The sequence below is a fragment of the Papio anubis genome, chromosome 12 (genome assembly GCF_008728515.1).
Source record: "Papio anubis isolate 15944 chromosome 12, Panubis1.0, whole genome shotgun sequence".
NCBI lineage: Eukaryota > Metazoa > Chordata > Mammalia > Primates > Cercopithecidae > Papio > Papio anubis.
This window is the reverse complement of record NC_044987.1, coordinates 104,164,957-104,187,799: the sequence shown is the minus strand read 5'-3', so window position 1 is coordinate 104,187,799 and position 22,843 is coordinate 104,164,957. Positions and strand designations below refer to the sequence as shown.

Genomic DNA, 22,843 nt, shown 5'->3' with positions numbered 1-22,843 from the left:
TGTGTGTCTGTCTCTGTATCGCTTCTCCTCCTTGTCATAAGTGTACCAGTCATATAGGATTAGGGCCCAACCTAATTGAATAGGACCTCATTTTAACTAATTATGTCTGAAAAGACCAAATTTCCAAATAAGGTCACATTCACAGGTGCTGGGCGGTTGGGTCTTCAACATCTCTTTCTTCGGGGGTTGGGGAGGTGGAGACAGTTCAACGTACAATGCCAAGTAACCACAATGCACTGTGGCAACTACCTTAGAGGAACTGGGGACAGGCTGTGAGCATTCAGAATAAAGAGTTCTTGCCAAGCAGAGGAATCCTCAGCGGCTTCCTGGAGGAGGTGGCCTTTCAACCATACATTGACAGGATTTAGCTATGGAAAAGGAAGGGCATCCCAGGCAGAGGGTAGTGCAGGAGTACCAGCATGTAGGAGGGAATTGCAGGGCAGTAATTATGTCACTCTTTATAAGCAATACTCAGAAAGCCCTCTCCTCTCGCCCTTCTCCCTGCCTGCCCCCAAAATCTTATACATGCCGAGCTCACTCCAGCCCATCCAATCTTGCACTTGCATTTGGTGGGGTTTGGAAGAAAACTGCTGCCCGGAGTCATCATGACATTCCTATTCATGTCCAAACCTGGATTTGTTTTTCTTGAGCTGCAGTGAAGAAAAAAAATAATAAACTCTGTATTTATCAAGCAGCAAACCAGTAGGAAATTATAACCTTTTAAAATAAATATGTATCTAATTATAGGAAAGCACCGTTTACTTTTGCAGTACTGTCAGGATTTCCCCGGCCAGCCGAGTCTACAGATAATGTTCCAACTGCCCCCAACCCCCAAATCTCACTGGGCATTAACCTCAAAAATACCACCTCTGCCGGTCTCTCAGCAGACAGTGATTTAGGCTGTGCTGAGATGCCCTGAGCAGGCTGGAGAGGAACCTGATTCCCTGGACTTTCCTTTTAGAGCCAGAGGCCCAGCCCCTTCATTTTCTCCTAACCACAAAGCCACAACCCACACCCACAAGAATGTCTGTTCTGTCCAGCACACATCTCTGTGGTTGGCAGCTTTCTCCCTTGCAGAAGAGTCAGAAGTCCCAGGGGGAGCAGAACTGAGCCATCTTGGGGAACGAGCTAACACTGAGGGCTCGTCTCATGCCAGGCATGGTGTGAGACCCATCCTTCACTTCTGTATTCCTGTCATCTGTAAGTCCACAGACAGCGATCGAGCCCTGAATGTCGCATCCACACACACCATGAAGAACAAGTAAGGAACAGGAGTAAAGTGTGTAAAGTGCCAATGGGAGCCCAGGCACCTATTAGGTGCTTATAGGAGGCAGCTGTTGTTATTCATGGCCGGCACCGCATTACTCTCCACCAGGCACTTCCTATGATGAGTTCATTCTTTCAGCATCTATTCATTAAGCACCTGTGATGCAGCAGGTACTGCTATTCACCTGGTTCCCTCCCTCCCTTCTTCCCTCCCTCCTTTGCACTGGGGCCTGCCCTGTCTGCCCTCTTTAATGCCTAGCCCCCTCCTACTGCACTCCTGGCTCACCCAGCCCTGTTTACCCAGCTCTGCTTTCCCCCTCGTACTTATCACTTCTGATACTCTAGATGATTTATGTTTGTCTGTTATTCTTGTCTGTTCCCCACAACTACGAGGGAAGCTCTAGGAAGGTGGGTCTTGGTAAGCTCACTGCTCTGGTGGCAGCACCTAGGTCAAGGCTGGACACGTAGCAAGTGTTCAATTAGTATTTGTTGAATTGAGTTGAACTTTGATCACTGTCTTTGGAGATGGACAAATCCAGGTGAAATGCCCACTCCTTGCTAGTGGTGTGACCTTGGACCTGTGACATGGCCTCATTGAGTCTCAGTGTCCACTTCTATAAAGTAGAGAATCCGTGGGGATCTGAGCAGGTAGGATGCTTGCACAGCGCAGAGCAGTGCCCGGTGCAGAGATGCTTCTTGGGAGCTGGTAGGCAGCTTCTGAGGGTCAGGCGTGCAGTGGGAATTCCATGGTTCATGGAGGTCTCAAGTGTTAGCAGGTCTGGGTTTGAATTCTGGTTCCCATCACTTCCCAGCTTTGTCACCGTAAGCAAATCGTGTAACCTTTCTAAGCCTCAGTTTCCTGTTTGTAAAATGGGAATCAAACAGCACCCCTACCTCAGAGAGTCATTATGACATAGTATGAGGTTGTGTCCATAAAGCAAACTTGCAAGTAGTAGGCATCCAGGGAATACAGTCTCCCCCTTCACTTGTCCCAGCTGGGGGCTGTAAGAAGCTTGGCAGCAGAAACCTGCAAATACCCAGGGCTGCTGGGGGCATTGGCCCCTATTCTTCATGGCCATCCATCCCTCCTCCCATAATTACCCAACCTGGGCCTGCCAGATGTGCTCCTGAGAGGGTTCCACCTCCCCAACGCCAGCCCACAGCTCCCTCCCCAAGCCCCAGCTCCCCCAGCCAGCATCTCTCACTGTCTTTGGCACTAATGGGCCCTGCATGCCTCTAAAAGATGATGGTGGCTCCCCTCAGAGCCCACAGCAAGTGCCAGAGGAAGAGGGATCTCCTGGGCAATGGAGGGGCTCCCCCAGGATTTGGGGGTATGAGCAGCTGCCTTCCAGAGGGGTCACCTCTGAGCAGAGAAGGATGAGGAGGGGCTGCTGCTTGGCTCTGGCTGATTCTGAAGCTGACAGTCAATGACAGGGTGGGCTTGGGCTGAGTGGGAGCCTGAAGGGGGAGGTAGCCATGGCAACCTTCCCTGACACTCCATAATAGATGCCCCAGTACCTCGTGTGTCTACATGAGGCCTGGAGAGGGCCAGTGGGTCCAAGATCAGTCACTGCCCAGCCTTGCATACTGAATGGGGCTGTCACTTTTGAGGACTGTCCTGCGCCTACCACCACAGAACTGGTGTGAAGTGGCAGGGGTGGGGGAACTCCGAGCCCTCCAGAGCCTGTAGACACCTGATGCCTGCACACCAGGCCCCTTAGCAGACACAGGAGAGGGGGGAGGTGACGCCTCTGTGCACCAGCACCCAGTTTGAAGAGTTAGAAACGTATTTATCATCCTAAAGGTGGGGCTTTCACCTAATGCCGAGATACACCAGTTACCACATGGGTCTGTGTCTGGCTTCCCTATCCCAGCCACTTGAGGGGCACTGATTTGAAAGGGCCTTGAATAGCTCTAGTCTGGAGACAGATGCGTCCCTGAGTTCTGGGGCCCTCGGGCTGGACAGGGGCGGGAAGCCACAGAGTCCAGCACAGGGGATGCACACGGGACAGAAGATGTGCATGTATCCAGCACTCGAGGTTGGCTGGGGCGACACTGAGCAGCCCGGGCTGGATGCTGGGCACCAGGTCGCTCCTTGAGGCTGCAGTGGGTTGATGTGTTTTGAGCCTTTTGCCCACAGTATCTCATCCAAGTCCCAGAACCGCACGTGAGGAAGTTGCTGTCAGGAACCGCATCCTCCAACCAGTGAACTGAGGCTTAGTGAGCTCAGGTCACTTTCCAAGGGCACCCCCAAGTGGCAGAGCAGTTTTTAAAGCTGGCTCAGTCTGCCTCCAAAGCCCATTTTGTAGAGGAAGAACTAAAAGCCAAAGGAAGTCAAGGCTACCCAGCTGTAAATACCAGAGCTGGCAAGCTCTGAGGCTGAGTCCTTAACTGGGGGTTGGTGGGTAGGGGGAGGGGTGTCTGTGAACTTGGGTGGGAACAAAATACAACTTTATGTTCACTCACTTGTAACTAAAATGTAGCATTTCCTTCAAGTGCAAATGTAAGCAACATATCACAGTTCTGTTAACAGCACCTGTGACTTCATTGCCACTGGAAACCACAGGTATTTTCACATCACACTGTAATTGTGACAAAGATCTTGAACTATCATTTGTGCTCATCACTACTCTGAAATTACAGTAGTTAGTAGACCTGATGTTAGATCTTATAATGTAATGCATTAATAAATAATTTAATGCACATATATTGCTATATCCCACTTTTATGTATTTATTTTTTTTTGAGACGGAGTTTTGTTCTTATCACCCAGGTTGGAATGCAATGGCACGATCTTGGCTCACTGCAACCTCCACCTTTTGGGTTCAAGCAATTCTCCTGCCTCAGCTATCTGGGTAGCTAGGACTACAGGTGTGCACCACCACGCCAGGCTAATTTTTGTATTTTTAGTGGAGGGGGTTTCACCATGTTGGCCAGGCTGGTCTTGAACTCCTGACCTCAGGTGATCTGCCTGCCTCAGCCTCCTAAAGCGCTGGGATTACAGGCATGAGCCACCATGCCCAGTCTCCAATTTTACATTTTTAAATTATTTTTGGAAATATATATAATTGACTTGCTTTGTAATCATGCATACTTTATGCATTTAAAAACATTGTTTTGAGAAAGGATCCACAGTCTCTAGCAGCCAGTCGCAGGGGTCATGGCATAGAAAATGTTAGGAGACCCAGCTCTCAAGCCAGTGCTTCTAACCACTAGGCTCACCTCCCTCGCAGATACTGAGCCTCTATGCCATCACTTTGCTTCCAGAGCCATGCAGAACAATAAGCTTGGACTAGCGGCCTCTGGAGGCTTGGTACATTTGAGTGGGGTGTACCCCTCTTCCTCTTTTCCCTATCTGACCCTCACCCACCCTTACCAGTCCCTTGGCCACATCAGAGTTAAAATGCCAAATTCTCTGTAGAGCCCAATCTTCCGATTTACAACCAAGTCAGGTTTGTGCCGATTTTCAGGCACCAATTATGGGCCAGCTCTCTTGGACCAATTAAAATGTGCAGGTGCAATAATGTCGACATCAACAGTCTGGGGTTATCTCAGCAGATATTTTTCATGAAATATTTATGAGAGACTGGGAATTTTAACCATTTGATGGCATGCTTCCCCATTCTGCCAGGGCTTCTTGCAAATGGAGGAAGAGCTCGCAAAGGGTAAGGGCAGAGAGGTGCCCAGAATCTTGCAGGAGGAGGGAGAATGCAGCTGAGGGCTGAGAAAGCCCAGGAGTGGGTGTAGGGGGGTGGGGACAGGACTTCTTTGAAGGTATTGGGGGGAAGAAGAATCTGTAGAATTAGATTAATCAGGGGGCTGGTGTTCTGGAAAGAGCCCATGTGGGTTTTGGGAGACTCAGGTTTTTGTTGGGACTCTGCTATGCACTTGCTGGGTGATCTCAGTGTCCTCATGTGCAAAAGAGCAGAAATGTCCATCTGCTTTGTGCCACCTCCCAGGGTTGTGGTGGGAATTAAATGGCAGTGTGAAGAGGAGAGGGCTTTGGAAGGGGTTTGGCATTGCCCACAGGGAAGGTTCTCTGCAAAGGGACTGTGCCTCCAGAAGGGTGGATATTAATGATGCCCCCAGTTTCTCATGCCTCTGTGTGTTCTTGCCCTTCAGTAGTTCCTCCCAGATCATTGACTCTGGCTTGGCCCTATGATTTGCTGTGGCCAATGGAATAGTCACCAACTGGGTTCAAGCAGAGCTTGCAAAAACACCGGTGTATTTTCATGTTCCTTTTGCTCTTCTGCCTTTGTCATATGAATGTGTTCAGGCTAACTTGCTGGAAGACTTCAGAAGACCTGTGAGTAAGAGCCAAGATTTCCCAGACCAGACTACAGCCAAGATCAGCACAGCTGTCTACCCAACCTGCACCTCACCACAGAGAATGGAAGAATCACTCAGCCATCCTATAGACTGTGAGTAACAATGAATGGTTATTGTTTCTAGGCACTGAGTTTTGTGATGGTTTGTTACGCAGCAACAGCTGACTGCTACAGAGATGTTGCCCACCCTCACAGCCCCATGGATCTGTGTGCTTTCATTGAAAAGCAAAAGCAACCTCTGTTTTCCTCTTCTCTGTGGCCACCAGGGCTGCTGCCCAAATAGAGAGGCAATTTGCTTAGTGGCGGAGGTTGTGACCTCCAGAGTCAGACAGTCCTGGAATCCTATCCCAGCTGTGTGACCTGCAGTTAGCTACTTAACCACTCTGTGCCTCAGTGTTCCCATCTACAAAAGGCACAGTTTCTACCCCATCGGATTGTGGTAAGGACTAGAAAAGACATTGGATGTAAAGTGCATGACACCAAAGTGCTCCAAATGACTTTTTTTTTGTTGTTTATTTGTAGTGGTGGTTGTTCAAATTTTCCCCCAAAAAGCGTCTGCTTATCTTCCTCAGCCCAGATTGCCTGAATTTTTTGCCAGGATATCTTCCCAGTGGAGGGAGACAAGGAGAATGGGTAGCCACATGCCTTTGGTGCAGATTTCACAAACACTGTGATTTTTGGCAAGCAGAGTCTGCCAGTTGCATAGGAACAAACCTTCCTGATAACATCCCAGTTTAACCATCTCCAAAGCACTTTCATATCCATGCTCAGATTTGAAAGCCTCACAAGAATCCTGGGAGGTGGGCAAGGCAGGAACTGGCAGCCCCATTTTATAGACGAAGACACTGAGGCTTAGAGAGTTCCCCTGACTTGCAGAAGGTAAAATGTGGCCCAGGTTATCTGGTCACAGAGGAGAGCTGTCCCTGTCCTGGGTCACTCAGCCTGTCCCACAGGGACAGGTCTCAGCTGTGGAGATGCTGGAAAGAGCTCTGGAATCCCTGATGGGGGGCTACACCCTAGAGTCCTAAATGTCCCTTTGTAGAATATGATTTTATTCCCTGAGCAGGAGGTGTCTTCCTCTCCCTGAGCCAGTAGAGTAGTTTGGGAGTTATACTGGGATATCTCTTTAGTATTTGGCAAAATCAGGATTTTAAATTTAATCGTGATTAGGCAGGGTCCCTTCACACTGTCTGTCACCCCCGACAGAGTTAAAACATCAATAACAATGCTGGTCCCAGTGGAGATCCTTGTCCCCAGCATCGTGACGCCCAGGGAGCCTGGTTATCAGCTGTCTCCCCGACTCTCTCCTTCAGGCTTAGCCTCACCCGCCAGCTCACTGGGTGCAAACAGGAGGTGGAGGGGTTCTTGCTGTGTGTTACGTGTTTATTCATGGGTTTACTCAGTTGCTTCTCTACAAAACCAGACAGTGCCCCCTTTTCACCTCTCCTTCCCAAAAGTTACTTTCAGAGTTTGCTAAGAAGGCTGGAAAGTTGTTATGGCTTCCGGAAGGCCCAAAACACAACCGGAAAACAATAACCAAAAACAGTGCAGCAGCAATATTAAACAGCATTGTGGGAAAGAACTGCCCTGTAAAACGGCTTTTGTGTCGGCCAGCTCCCTTCCATGGCGGGTAGACTATTAAATGGGTGTAGCCAGAAGGAAAGGGCCATTTTGCCGTCTGCTCTATTCCCTTACTATTCTATCATAAGCATTTTCCTTGTTGCAGCACATTAAATTATGGTGTACGCACCAGTAGAATTTTAGACAGTCATGAAAAAAATGATTATTACAAAGACCAGATTGTTTCTTGGAATGCACCTTCCTGATGAGGCAGCACCCTTTCTCATTCTGTGCTTTGTAAAAATTGCGAACTGGCTCCCAGGCCTCAGATGTCCCCCAGAGCTCCCTGTCTGAGGGCAGAGCAAGATACAAACCATCTCAAACCAAGCTGAGCCCCGTGGTCTGCAGTGTGCCAGCCACAGGCATAGTGTGCACCCTGCCCAGACCCCTGGCAAGCCTGTATGCCCAGTCCCCACCCCACACTCATTTTTGGGTTGGTGCTGCTTCTAGTTTTTCTCTCTGATCTGTTACTCTCCTAGAACATAAGGGCCTGGGAGGCAGGAATCTCAGTTTCTCAGACTCTCCCATTATCCTTCTATAATATTTGCATTAATGGGGACAGTGATGGTGGTGATGATGGTAGGAGGAAGCTCAGTGCCTGCTAAAGCACTCTGGGACTCACAGACTGGAGTTAGGGTCCCAGGACCCTCCCTGACCATCTTGCTTTGGCGCTTTTGACCTTGACTTACACGAGCATCGTCTCTGATCCTCATCACTGCTTTGAGATGGTGAAATGATCATCATCCCCATCCATTTTTGAAGTTGAAGAAACTGAGGCACAGTTTAAGTAGCTGCTTCCACTGTGATAGAGTGAATGAGGGTTCGAGAAACCTGGCTTCAAAGCCTGCCTCCACCCCCTACTGTCTGATGCTGGCAAGTTTTGCAACCTCTCTGTGCCTCCCTGTCCTCACAGAACCCAGCCCCTGCACAGGCTTAATAAATTCTAACCACTCATCCCTTCCCACACGCTGTGAGCAAATAAGTGCTTGGGAGCTGTTGGGCTCTGGGTGGAGAGTAGCTCTGCCTGAGTCACACAGGAGCAACTGGTATTGCGTGGGCACACCACCAGTGGCTGGCAGGGTGGGCCTCTAACCTCCGCCACCCCCACCTCGGCCTCTGGCTCCTCTCTCTCCAATCTCGTCCCACTTCGCTGTGAAGAACAACCTTCCTACCTCATGCCCTCCTCTGGGTTCTCCCAGCCACAGCAGCCCCCAACCCACATTCTCACCCCCCTCCAAACAGGCTGTCCACGGAGGGTCTGCCCTCAGCCCTGCATTGCTGAGAGAGCCACACTGGTGGTGGGGGACCACTGAGGGCTCCTGGACGGGACGCTCTGCAGATGATGGGGGCCAGGAGAGGGGCGGGGGTAGCGTGATGATGAGGAAGGAATGGGTTGAGGGGGCTGAGGAGACAGAGCCCACAGGGCAGGAATGAAGGGGGAAGCAGGGGCCTAGGACGACCCCACAGCTCGGTCTTGAGCCCACGGAGGAGCAGGTTTGGGTGGAGAGGTTGAGTTTTATTTCTGATACATCGCAGGGAGGCGCGGGGAGAGCGGGAGCAGGGATCTAATCAGCAGGTGCCCAGGAGAGAGGCCTGCGCTAAAGACTGCCTGAGCCTCTCCTGCCCAGCAATAGCCTTGGGGCTGGGGAGTGGGGGGATTGGAGGGGGTTGGAGGAGGAGAGGGGAGTGTGCTCTTGGCTGTATTCTGTCCTCCCTTTTAGCCTCTCAGGGCACTTCTGTCCCCTTGGGTAGGTCCAGGTGGGGCAGCAGGATGCTAAATCACCGTCCAGTCCAGAAGTCAGCCCCTCAGCTTGTGACCTCCTTTGGTAGGAGAACTCTTCAGTCTGTTTATCCATCCTGACCTTCAACCCATCAAAAGCAAAATATTTGGTTTTTAGAAACTGCCTGTTTGCTTTTCTGCTTCCGGAGGCAGCCAGAGCTTTGAGAGACCCATCCAGATGTGGGCTTGGAGCAGTCAACCGCCTACCCTTGAGGACTGAGCCTCTCAGAGGGGAGGCAGCCGTCCCTGGGGCCTGAGTCCCAGAGTGGGCCAGGCCTGCTTCTCCTGAGAGTACGCAGGAGGCAGGAATCCTGGGGATGCTTAGCCCTGCTGGCCCATCTGAGGATGGGAACAGTGGGCTCCAGGAACATGTCTTTCCTGCCAGCAAGAGTTGGGAGGAGCTTACCGTGTGGGCGGAGTGGGGAAGCTGAGGTGCCCTGGACAAGCTCAGCTGAGCTGGGGTCTCAGAGTCATTCTTAGTCTCCCCTTCAGGCCACCAATTACTGCTCTGCAGAATTCACATGTGAAATACACACAGCTAAGGGGAAACAGAATCCAGCACTCTTAGAGCTTGTATTTCCACAAGGAAGAGAAAACTGGCATAATCCTGCCTGCCCTGCTTAGCCAGAAGTCCCTAAGATGATCATCTCGTCCACCTCCCTCATCTTCTGGAGAAGGAAATCTGGAGGGTGAAGGCACTTGCCCAGGGTCACACAGCAAGTACCTGAACCCAGGCATCCTGGGTCCTACACAGCAGGGCTCCCATTACCCCAGGGTGCTCAGAGGAGTTAAAGGAGATGCCTTTGTGTTCGGGTTGTTGATCCTGTATTTCAGGAGAAGAAGCAGGTCTGAAAGCTCCAGCAGCAGCTGCTGGGTGCCCCCAACAGCCAAGAAGCCTGTCAAGAGGCTGCTGGCCCCAGAGTCCAGGCTCCCTCCCTCCCTTTCATCGCTGACTGTGTGGCCAGGTGAGGCCCGGAGGTGAGGAAAAGCAGGAAGAGATGGGATCTGCCTTTCTGTTTTAAGGGTCCTCTTAAATGGAAGGTGAGGAGGCAGAGACAAGTCTTAAAGGAGGCCCAACTTTCTGAGGTTACCTCTGGGCTGCAGCTGAGCCCCGGTCTGTTTCTCAGGCCAGCTCTTGAGAAGCCTCGGTTACAACCCTGAGACTTGATCTCTGAGGGTCTGTTACTAGAAGAGGCCATTAGCAGCATTTTTTTTTCCTTGCTATTGCATTTTTACAGCCCACAGCTCCTCTGGATAGCATTTTCCCCATTAAATCAGATGTTTTGAAAAAAAAGAAACAGAGGAAAAAGGCCTGGTAATGATAACCATAAATCATAAGTCACGTTATTGTAAGTGGATGGCTTCCTGGCTTCCTGGGATCTGTGAATCAGAGGCAGTGTATGGGAAAGCTGGCTGTAATGAGGCGATGGGGGAGGCCACGTTTTCCCAGGGGGGTGTCGTCCACCAGCCAGATACCTCACAGAGCCTTGCTTCTGGATGACTTCTACCTCGGCGAGGGGCAGCACATTGGTGGGGAGGCTGGGGGCGGTGGGAGGCCACCAGGGAAAAGCGAATCACAGGAGGAGAATGATGTCGGCTGCTCTGAACCCTGCTTGATGTTTCTATGAAGAGGCAGAGCCCCATCCAGGATGCCCCCAGCTGGGTTTCCGGAGGGTGTGGAGACCTTGGCCAGGATGCCTCCACAGGCCTGGGGTTCCCGTGGCCTATCACGCTTGCTTAAGAGCTGGAGCCCTTGACGGACAAGAGAACTCACGTGGGTATGCACTGGGGGCTCCCAGGCTCCATCAGCAGTCCCTCTGTGATCCAACCAGCTCTCCTCTGAGTGTGAATAAAGCCGTTGCAGAAGGGTTTAGCAAACCCAAAGAGGAGAATTTTCTAAAGGCGCCGGATACACATAAAATACAAAGTGTCTGAGCCCTTCCGAGAAGGCCTGGGCTCTGAGGAAAGGGAGGAAAAGGATAGCTAAATGTTTACGAGCAAGCAGAGGATCTTACTCCCCAGACTTAAGGAAAGGGAAATGGGCACAGAGAGGCTCAGGGGCTTGCCCAAGGCTGCACAGCAGCCGCGGGCCCGAAGAGTCCTCACTCGTGCAGTCGAGGATCACCCGTCCTCAGTGGCTCAGCCAGGGAAAATGTATTTAGCACTGTTGGGGACCAGGCCCTGCCCTCAGGCCTGGAGGTCTGGAGGATGAAGACACATTCCTGTCCTTCAGAAGCTTGTGCTACGGCAAGAGAGAAAGACACAACGCGATTGTGATGCCAGGCCTGGAGAGCCATGGATTATTTTGGATGTATAGCCATGGTTCATTCTCTGAGGGAGTTGAGACAGCGGTGAGGGGGGAGAAAACACAAAAAACAAAAAACGCTGCACCAGAAGCAAGAACACAGATTCTAGGAGGGGACAACAGTGGGAGGGGTGGTCTCTGTGTGCGTCAGGGGCAGGGGAGGCGGGGTGGAGGTGGAACTAAGGAGACCCTGCCCTGCACCACGCTTTGGCTGGATCTTGAGGGACATGTGGACGTTGATGGGGAACAGAGGTCTCCGAGGGGGGTTGCTGGGGGTGGAGAAAGTCTGCTCAAAGGCACGGAGGTGCAGAATGGCAGGGCACAGCTGAGCTGCAAGGTGCAGAAGGCCAGCTGGGAAGGGTTCTGATACCAAAGGATTTTGGAGTTTGTTTCACAGGCACTGGGGATGCAGAGACAGATCCTAGGAAGGAGGAGCATCAGAGTGAGCCAGAAAGATCCCTCTAGAAAGGCCCCTCCCACTGTAGTGAGGCTGATGGAGACGGGAGGCCAGCCAGGAGGCTTTGGCCATGCCCACGAGGGAGGGACTGAGAGAGTCTGACCCCAGGCACTGGTTGTGGGGACAGAAGGTAGAGGGTAGTGGATGTGGGGAGTGAGGAAGGCGGGTTTCCTGGCTGCCTCTGAGGTTCCAGCATAAGGAGAACCCGGATAGGCAGTGGCGGTGTTAACTTTAGTCCTTCCTGACCTCTGACTTGGTCCACCTTTGCTGAACCACCCTGTCTCTCTGAAGCCCTAGTAATGTAAACACCCAGCTGGGGCAGGTTCCAGTCCCCGCTCCCCCATCCCTAGCTGTGCAACCTCAGACAAGTCACTCCCCATCTCTGACCTTCTGGGCTTCAGTTTCCTTAGCTGGAAATGGGATGGCCTGGAAGCAAGGCTGACGTGAAGAGTATAAACTCTTTGCTCGTTTCAGATCGCTCCTGGCAGGAGACAGGCTCACTCAAATTGGGGAATTGGGAGGCAGTTTTAAAAAGGACTCTTTCCAAAGATCTGGGTGGGTGTAGAAAATCTCAAGGGATCGTTCGGTGCCCAGGGCTGGTGACAGTCATCCCAGTGACTACCTGGAAGCCTATATGGGGAGGGCCAGCTGGCAGGGACTGGGGCTGGGGCTGCAGCAGCCTCCCTCTGACCATTCAGATGGGGAGCCCTGGTCCCCGGTCATCAGTGGTCTACACCCCAGGAGACTGAGTGTGGGTTTCTCTTTGAGTGTGAGAAAAGCAGTGGGCAGCCCCAGCCAACAATCAGTCTCATATGGAGGTCAGCAGAGATTCACTTTCTTGATCAGCCTCCTAGACCCAGGCCAAATCAGAGGAACAGGCCAAGGCAAGCTGCTAATTTAAAATTCAATTGTGTCCAAAGCCCTCACCCCAGGACCTGAAGTTCCCTTTTCCACTTTCTATGCCCCATCTCTCTCTCTGCTTCTTTTCTTCCCTCCATCTCTGTCTTTCCTCCTCCCCTCTTTACCTTCCTGCCACCTTTCTCCTCTTCCTCTTCCTTCCTCCTCTCTTCTCTGTCTGGCCTTCTCTCCCTATCCCCCACCTCTGACCTTACTTAACAGGCAACACCGTCCAAGAGACACTCCTCAGTCAGAATCACCCTCACTTTTTGACTTAACGTTTGTGGACCTTGACCTGAGGGAGATGTGGTGTTGTGTAGGTGTTGGGGGCCCTCAATTACCCTGGTGGCTGTGTCTAACACATAGAGGCTCTTGGGGGATCCAGAGAGGTGTAGAACCTTAGCTTTCCATTTCCACCAGCAGTTCTTGGCCATCCGCAGTAACTGGCCGAGTCAGTGCCTGGCTGCCCAGCACTGTCTGGACATCCAGTGGGATGATGGTCAGTCCTGGGGAGGAAGCAGCTGCTCCATGAGAAAGAGCATGTGTCTGCATGTGTGTGTGTGTGTATGTGTCTGTGTGCACGCGCGTGTGCTTGTGTCTGTGTATGCAGGGAGTGGACCAGGATTAGCCAGAACAGACGAACTTTTTCAGGTGAATGATGAACAAGGACAAAAAAGATGGAGACCATTTAAATTGTACCTAGTGTGTGCTAGGCACTGGGCAAGGGGCTTGCACATACTTTATCTAATTCTCACATTGGCCCTACATGGTTCCTCCCATTTTAGAGATGAGGAATGCAGTATTGAGGACCAGCTAAAGGCTCATGTCTGTGATAGGCTGTGTGAGGACTAGGGAACAAGAGTAAGCACAGTACAAGTCAACCACGCTATTAGTTGGGCACCTACCATGTGTCAGGCACTGGGTTATGAGGAAGCCTCCATCATTGTCTGGCACAGTTCCAGAGCAGAGAGAAATGAAGCTGGTGACCAGAGAACCCCGCGACGTCAGGGGTGCAGATGACTTAGGCATCTTCTAGAAGTGCAACTCCTCCGTTGAACAGATGGGCAACTGAAGCCCAGAGGGAGGAAGTGTCTTCCCTGATGCCACATGGCAAGTCGTCCCATTCTAGCTCGCAACACTGCTTCTAAGGACGTTTCTTCTTCTTCTAGGCTCCCCCTGTTTTGAAGCTGATTTTTATTCCCCCTCTTAAACAATTAAGCTTTAATACACCAAAAACAGATCATTATCTTCCTAAGGTTTAAAAAGCAAGATGACTATTTATAACACAAGTAATTAGCTGCCTTCTGGTGTTTCCTTACTCTCCTCTTCCCCAAAGGATTCTGCTTTTTTATGTTGCAGAGGGCCCAGCAGCTAGACGTGTTGGCCAAAGGTGTGGCCCTGAAGGAGGAGGCAGAGGGAGGATCGTGGGATCTAGGGAGCTGGAAATGCTCCAGGTAGGGAGGAAAGGGGGCTAGGTTTGACTGTGGGGGATCTGCCTACTTGCAGAGTTCCTCTTTCGGGGTGTGGGCTTGGTTCTGACGTCACTGGACCATCCCAGCCCAGGTTGTTTCCTGGGCCACATTGCTGCTCTGGATAAAGATGGCCACTGCCTCAAGGATTTATGGGGGTGTGAATCAACTGTAACACCAGATGTGGAACCTTCCCATAGGGGATCTTTAAGGGGTCGATGAACCCTCTGTATTCAAATGAAATGTCTGGATCTTTTTTTAATTGTTTGGGAAATAGGGTCCGTGGATTTCATCAGAATTTTAATGGTAAAAGGAAGATTCATTGACTTTTTTCTTGCATTTGCTTTGTTGTGAAATATAAAGAAGCATATATAAAGTGTATGTGTCTAATATAAAGAATAATGAAACAACCAGATGGAACAGATGCATAGAGTGAGGTAAGGGAGAAGGGGCGCGGAACTTCCATGCCCTCTTGGGCGCACTGCCCTCCAGGGACCTCCGTACGTTCAGCAATCCAGAAACTCTCCAAACCCTGTCGTTCAGCGATTTTTATGGAGGCTTCACCACATAGTTGTAGTCACTTGCGTACCAACCATACAGATGGAGAAATAGGAACCTGTCAATGTCTTGGAAACCTCCTCCCGTAGGTCCTCCAGGATTGTACCTCCCCTCCCCCCCCAGAGATAACTATTATCCCAATTTTTGTAAAATTATCGTTCCCCTGGCTTTCTTTATAGTTTTCCCACCTATGAATCTATTCCAAAACAACATATTGTTTAGTCGTGCCCGGTTTTGAACTTCTAGTGAATTTATGCTATAAATATATAGGGGATCTTTTGAGATTTATTCCTGCCCACGTGTGGACCTACGGTTTTCTCTGTTTCTCTGCACCCTGGTCTTCTGTCATGTAACTCAATGCAGCTCACAGGTTTCTGGACATTTGGGCTGTTTCTAGGTTTTGACTATTAAGAACAATGTTCCGTGGACACGCAAGAGATTGTTTAAAGAAAATAATTGGGAGTGAGATTGTCAGGTCATGGGGCATGTGTATACTCAGTTTTACCAGACAAGCATAAATAATTAAGCTTTAATACACCAAAGCCAGATCATTATCCTCCTAAGGTTTAAAAAGCAAGATGACTATTGGTAATCCAACCATTTTTCACAGTGTTTCTACCTGTTTACACTCCCACCAGCATGAGAGTGCCAGTTCTTCCACATCTTCGCCAGTGTTGGTATTGTTAGGTAGATTCACTTTTGCCAGTCCTGTAGGTGTGTGTATGGGCAATGTTTTTGCTAAATTTGCATTTATTTGATGATTAATAAGATCTGACACTTTTAATACATTTATTGGCCATTAGGGTGTCCTTTCTGTAAAGTACAGTTCAAGTCTATTACCCATTTTTCCATTGGGTTGTATTGTTTTTAATTTATTGATTCATAAAGGGTTTTTTGTTGGGTTTCATTTTAATATATTCTAGAAATCAATCCTTGGCAGTTACATGAATTGCAGATATCTTCTCACACCGGGGCTTTTCTTTTGACTTGTATTCATTGCATTTCCAAAGGGTCCGTGAGAGGAAAGGTTGAAAACCATTCTTGATACAGGTCCTGTAAACAGGAAGCCATGAGCCAGAAACCTCAAATTTTTGTTAAGCTCATTGGTGTTACAACACATTGAACCAGTAATCAAGAATGTCGTGTTACAAGTCAAGATCATTAGCTTCTTCTGAAGTATCAGATGATCTGTGCCTGCAGTTCCTACATAGCAGTAGCAGGCCCCATCCAAGTGGGGGCTCCAGCTGGAGACAAAGCAGGTCCTCTGATGTATCCCAGTTCCTATTGCTTCCCAGGCACCAGTGGTCCAATACCACTTGCCATCCTTGGGCTTCCCTGGTGGTTTCCTTCCACACTCCTGGTTTCATTGTGCATGTCACCTGCAGGCATTTGCATTTGCATTTTGTTAAGGCCCTGCATCCCTGCATCTCATTGTACCATGCAGGGCTCTCATCAACCCTGCATCTTTTCATACCATGCATCTCAGTGTACCATGCATCTCATCATGGTATCACTCATCTCAGCATACCGTGCATCTCAGCGTACCTTGCAGAGCTCTCATCTTCCCTGCATCTCATCATGCCATGCATCTCAGCCTATCATGTAGGGCTCTCATCGTACCATGCATCTCATCGTACCATGCATCTCATCGTGCCATGCCTCTCATCGTGCCATGCATCTCATCATACCATGCATCTCAGCATACCATGCATCTCATTGTACCATGCATCTCAGCGTGCCATGTATCTCAGTGTACCGTGCATCTCAGCGCCCCATGCAGAGCTCTCATCGTCCCTGCATTTCATCATACCATGCATCTCAGCATACCATGTAGGGCTCTCATCGTACCGTGCATCTCATTGTACCATGCATCTGAGCATACCATGCATCTCAGCATACCATGCAGGGCTCTCAGCGTACCATTCATCTCAGCATACCATGCATCTCAGAATACCATGCAGAGCTCTCATCGTCCCTGCATCTCATCATACCATGCAGGTCTCTATTGATGCCTATGGTTGTTATCATAAGAGATAGGAAAACACACATAGCTTTTCCTACTCACACACCACTCACTACAGAACACTTCACTTCTGCTCACCAAAATGTGTGTGAATTTCTCCTCACTAACAACCAGTTCTCCAGGGGAAAATAGATGGGTGTCCTCTAATTCATTTCTGACACTATCTGCCTGGAGATGGCATTTTATCCCACAAGTTAAGGGCTGAGTTCCACAAGACTGCCCCCGACTCCAGATGTGAATCATGAGCTTCAGACTGTGGCCTGTGCTTCTGGCCAACCAGCCATAAAGTGGGGGTTCCTATGATTCTCTCTTCAGGTTTAATGACTTTGCTAGAGTAGCTCACAGAACTCAGGGGAATTATTTGTGTTTACACATTTATTACAAAGCATATTACAAAATATACAGAAGAGCAGCCAGATGGAAGAGATGCCTAGAGCAAAGTAAGAGAGAAGGGGTGTGGAGCTTCCATGCTTTCTCTGGGGGTACCACCCTCCACAGACCTCCTTGTGTTCAGCAATCCAGAAACTCTCTGAACCCTACAGTTCTGGGATTTTTATGAAGGCATCATCACATACGTATGGTCACTTATTAATTCAATCCCCAGGCCCTTTCCTTCCTGGAGGATGAGGAGGAAGCTGAAAGTTCCAAGCTTCCAATTATGACCCAGTCTCTCTGGGGACCAGCCCCCATCCTGAAGTTACCCAGCATCCCAACAAGAGTCACCTAATTAGAACAAAAAATGCCCCTATCACCCAGGAAATTCCAAGGGATTAGGAACTCGGTCAGGAACTAGGGTCATAGACCAAACATTATTAGAACAAAAGATGTACCTTGCACCTCTGTGGCTCGGAACATTACAAAGGTTTTAGGAGCTCTGTGCCTGGAACCAGGGGCAGAGACCAAGTATATATTTCTTGTTACATCACATTACTGCAGTTATAATTTCTGTTGCCATGCAGATGCCTCTTACAGGGCCTCTACTTAGAGCTGATCTCACTCGCCAAGTCCTGAGCAAGAAGAAATTTCACCTTCTCTTCTGATCCAAAGATCAAAGCCTGTGAGGCCCTCACTCCTCAAAGAGGATGAGGGGAAATAAGGCCCTGGAATCGGGGCCCCTGAAAGCACTGCCATGGCAGTGCTTGGCGATGGCATTGTCTGTCTGGGAGAGCTGGTGGTAATCATGAAGTCAGACAGATGTGAACTTTGGATTGCCTTCAGAGACAGCCCATGCTCTTGATCTCCATAAGGAGAGGAAAGAGCTATCACTAGAGATATTTGGTTTCCTGTTTATCTGGGGACAGCTTGATTTGCATCTCATTTACATCCATTTGTGTGCTGCATCTTGAAGGTCCAAACTCTGGGTGTCTGAGATAAACTGAAATTGTGCAACCTGCTACTACTGGATTCTCATCCACGCTGGAAGGTTTGACCGGCCTGAAGCCAAGTGAAGTTCTCAGCAGCCGCCTGTCGGGTGGGTTCTTTCATACTACTCATTTCTTGAGTACTTACTGTGTACCAGCTGCTGTGCCAGTGTCTTATTTTAGGGGTAACACAATTTTATGTGGTCTAGCAACTTACTCATTTTGAGATGCAGACATGGAAATGTGCCCTTCCGGTCTGGGTGTTCTTGGACAAGTGACTTACTGTTTCTGGAGTTTCAGCTTCCTGATGGGTAAAATGAGAAGAATAACGGACTTCTCTCCGAAGGTTTGTGTGAGGATGTGACTCAGTGAGCCACATGGCAGAGCACTCAGCCTGGACACCCGCAGAACTGAGATGAGAAGAAGCCAGGATTTAAAGTCAGTTTAATTGTCACTTCTCTGGGGTCCACCATGCCTCCCACTAAAGCACTGTCTTTTGCTATTAGCCACAAGCACAACATGCAGTTTCCCAGCGCTGCTGAGTGTGCATCTCTCCTCCTGACCCCTCTCCCCGCTTCCCTAGCAAGGACACACAGGCGGCTATGGGCTGCGGGGGCTCATGTATTCATCAATTTCATGGGGATGCCACTGGGGGGCTGCACTGGGCTGGGTTATTTTTCTACTGCTGGTATTAGTCACTGCCTGTCATGAGAAAAAAAGCCAGGGCAAGGTGTAAACATTCTAGCTTCTCTCGGTACTTTCTATTATTTTTCCCTCCTCTCTTTGTGAGCTGCTGTTCCATCAGGGGAGGGTTGCCCGTAAAGATGTGGCTGCTGCCATTCCTGTAAACAGCTGGGATGTGTGGAACCTGCACAACAGGTCCACAGAGTGGGGGTGTCCCCGGGGCAACCTGTGGCGGCGATGTAGGACTTCGTGAGTTGTCCTGTCAAATCTAGAGATTGGTCACATCTAGCCTTTTCTGGCCCTTACCTCTCTGCTCCCAGATTTGACCTGCCCACTCTAGTCAACTGAGTTAATCTTGGCCCTCAGAACCCACCTCACAGGCTGCACCTTCTGTGTGGAACCCTCCCAACCCTCCCAGGAGAATGCACGGGGAGAGTGGGCTTTGGGGGTCAGATCGCCTGGGTTTGAGCCCTAGTTCTGCCACTCACTAGCTGCGTGACCTTGGGAACATTCTGGACTTCTCTGTGCTTATTTCCTTATCTGTAAAATAGGGATAATAATGGTACTTTGCAGGTGGTTGTGTGCATTAAATGAATACATGAATAATGCTTAGAACACTGCCTGGCTTAGAGTGAGCACTCAAGGTTGGCTATTCTTATTATGAGAGTGCAGTGGGCAGATTGCTTGAGGTCAGAAGTTCAAGACCAGCTTGGCCAACATGGTGAAATCTCATCTCTACTAAAAATACAAAAATTAGCCAGGCATGGTGGCGGGCGCCTATAATCGCAGCTACTCAGGAGGCAGAGGCATGAGAATTGCTTGAACCCAGGAGGTGGAGGTTGCAGTGAGCCAAGATCATGCCACTGTAGTCTAGCCTGGGTGACAGAGCAAGACTGCCTCAAAAAAGAAAAAAAAATAGAGTGCAGTGGTGGGCCAGAAGCATGGGCTTTACTAGGGTTCAAATCCCAACCCCTCCACTATGTTGCCCTGCAACCTTAGGCATCTCCTTTAACCTCATGGCACCTCAGAGGCCTCATTTGGGTTGCCTACACTGAAGGGTGGTTGCAGGGCTGGCTTCATGGGTATGCAACTTGTGTAGTCACACAGGGCTCCATGCTCAGAGGGACCCTGTACCTGGCTTAATGCTCTGCTGTTGCCATCTTGAAATCCCTAATAATTTATTAGCAAAGGCCACTCATTTTCTTTTAGCACTAGGTCCTGCAAATCATGTCGCTGGTCCTGGGTGGGTGGGAGGGTGAGAGGAGGCGGTGTGTATAACTCACCCCACTGTGTGGTTCCCTTCCCCTCCCGGAGGCTCCTCTGAACCCTCAGCATCTGCTGTCTCATGGGGAGCCCCGTCTGGTGTATATTCTGCCTCATGCCATCTCCTAGGCTTCCGCTTTCATAATTGAGCTCTTGTGGTTTTGCTGACTTCTCTGGGGCATTCACTCTCTCCTGGTTAGATTGCAGGCTCCATGACGGAGATGCAGCCTCTGCCTCTGCACGTCTCTCTCTCTCATCTCTTGCCTTACCTGGGCTGGGCACGGGGACTCAATAACAGCTCACCTTCCCCGAGGGGTAGGGGTGACTGGTGACTCATGGAGCTATTTTTGGTGGAAACATTATGGGCTTGGGATTCTGACCTTGATTTAGGCTACTCACTGCTGTAGAACTGACCATATATTTTCTGTATATTAGGTGATTTCAAGGAAAAAAAAATCAGTTTTAATAGCAACAATCAAAACTGTAGAAGCCCGCGTATGGTAGTATAGCCTAGTTGACGCCTGGGTTTATGGGACAGGAGGGCAAAAAGCCAGCTCTCTGCTGCCTCCCAATACCCGGAGCTGGGAGTACAGAGTGGGAGGAGGACGGGGAGGAGAGGGAGTGTTGGGGGCGCTCATCGGAGCAGGAAGAAGTCGGCCTTGACAACAGCTCTTCAGATCTAACACCCTCTGTAATAGCTGATTAATCTTTGGGCTGGAATATATTCTTGATTTTAAATTCATATTTAATGATAATTATTAGTTGTTTAATAGTTAATGCCTCCTCGTGGTTGAAACTCTTAAAGGTGCAAAAGGATATGGAATCAAAATTCTCCCTCTACTCCTGTTCTCCTTCCTGGAGGCAACTGTTATTATTGGTGTCTTGTGTGTCCTTCCAGAGAGAGCTTATTTAAAGCAAAAAAAAAAAAAAAAAAAAAAAAAATTGTATTGTAGATTTGTATATTTATGTTCATGTATTTCCTCAATTTTAAGGCAAATGGTTGCATACAATGCCTGCCGTTCTATACCTTCACCTTAATTTTTCACTTAATAATATGTCTTGGAGACAATTCCTTAATAATCTAGCGTTTCTTTGTTCTTTTATAGAGCTGCAGAATGGTCTGTTATAGAGAGGCCTTCTAATTTCCAGTCCCCTATTGCTGGATGTATAGGTTGTTTCCACTCTTTATTAGCATAAATCTTTAAGTTTAAATAAATCTTCTTCCTCATTCACTCTTGTCAGCACTTGTTTAAAGGGGCACATGGTCTTGTTCAGTTGCAAATTCTGCTCCATCACTGTGGCTCCGTGCTTCTTGAAGACACAGACCCTCTTCCCTTCCTCCACCTCTTCTAATACCCTCCCATCCCCACTTCCGGAAGCCTCTAGGAGTCAGCCTTGACTCTTCCATCTCCCTCCACTCCCACACCCAGTACATTCGCTTTACTTCCACAGCATGACCCTATATGGCTCGCTCCTTCCCCATCACCATCCTCCTGAGCCCAAGGCTGCATCAAGTTGGGCTGGGACCATTGCAGTAAACTCCTCTCCTGTTATGGAAATCAGACTGGGTCATGACTCTACTTGAAGCCATGGATGGCTGCCTGGTGCTCAGGAGATAAAACCCCCAAATCCTCACCACCACCCTGTCTCATCTCCCATCACTGTCCCCCTGCTCATTTCCCTGTGACCACCTATCAAGCTCTCTTCTGTCTCCAAGCAGTTGCACAAACTGTGCCTTCTGCCTGAGCACCGTCCCCACCACAGACACCCTCCTGTTCCCCATTACTCTCACACCCCTGAAGTCTCAGCTTACACAGCACTTCCTCACTCAGGCCAGCCCTGCCTCCTGTCTGAAAGTGACTGCCCATCCAAAGCTCTCATCCCCATGCCTTGTCCATTTCCTTACATCATACATCATCATGTGTAATTACATAGTTGTTTATTTGTCTGTGTAATGTCCATCTCCTCTGCTAGAACATAAACTGAGGGCAAAGATGCGTGTCTTATTCACTGTTCTGTCTCTTGTCCTTCTTAGGGGACCTGACTGGTGTTTGTCAAATGAATGAGTGTTTGTGGGCCCCTGTTCTTTGCCAGCCCTTGTGCTCAGTACTGGGCATCCAAAGTTTAATAGGACCCACTGGGTGCCCACCTAAAAAATAAAGATGTGCACCTTCCTGGCAATACGACCCAATAAAGAAGAGTTAACTCTACCACAGAGAAAGTCTGGAAGAATAAGGGACATTTCATCAGTGAGAAAGAAGAGAATGGGCATTCCAGGCAGAGGGTACAGCAACAGCAAAGATCTAGAGACATCCAAGCCCATGGTATGTTTGGGAGCTGGTGTAGACCCAGGGAGCTGGAACACAGGGTATGCAGTAAGATGGGATGAAGTGAGCTGGGAAATTTCGCCGAAGTCCTACTGTGATGCTACAGTGATGGGCCAAAGAGTTCCAACATTTTTGTTGTTTTCTATTGCTCTGTATCCTCAGACTTTCCCTCAGTACTGGACATACAGTAGAAGCTCAACAAAAAATACTAGATGTAACCCAATAAGACTAGATGTTCCTTCTGCTGTTAATGAAGAGGAAACCAACAATTCTAGATTCCAAAGGGACTTTCCTTGCTTCCTCTTTTGTCAAATATTTTGGAAATTCCTTGTATTAGTCAGGGGAAGCTAAGCTGTAGTAACAGAGACCCCCTTTGCAAAATCCAGTATCTTAAAGAAAAATAATTATTTCTTTTTTACAATAGTTTTGGGCAGGTAGCTCATTTAGAGTCTTGGGTTCCTTCCATCTGTTTCTCCACAATTCCCCAGAGTATTATGAACCTCTC

The 22,843-nt window shown here is 49.3% G+C and overlaps 1 long non-coding RNA gene across 3 annotated transcripts; it reads left to right on the top strand.

Annotated features, from left to right (window-relative positions):
* The first annotated feature begins 2,799 nt into the window (after positions 1 to 2,799).
* On the top strand, positions 2,800 to 22,134 carry LOC103877507. 3 transcript variants are annotated; one of them, XR_004177540.1, is made up of 5 exons: positions 2,800 to 3,070; positions 5,543 to 5,687; positions 18,052 to 18,174; positions 18,365 to 18,502; positions 22,047 to 22,125. It is a non-coding gene; the product is annotated as an uncharacterized LOC103877507 (long non-coding RNA). The 3 variants fall into 3 exon arrangements; XR_004177541.1 differs by lacking the exon at positions 18,365 to 18,502 and having other exon boundaries at positions 2,805 to 3,070; positions 22,047 to 22,124; XR_004177539.1 differs by lacking the exons at positions 18,052 to 18,174; positions 18,365 to 18,502 and having other exon boundaries at positions 2,813 to 3,070; positions 22,047 to 22,134.
* Positions 22,135 to 22,843: the final 709 nt, after the last annotated feature.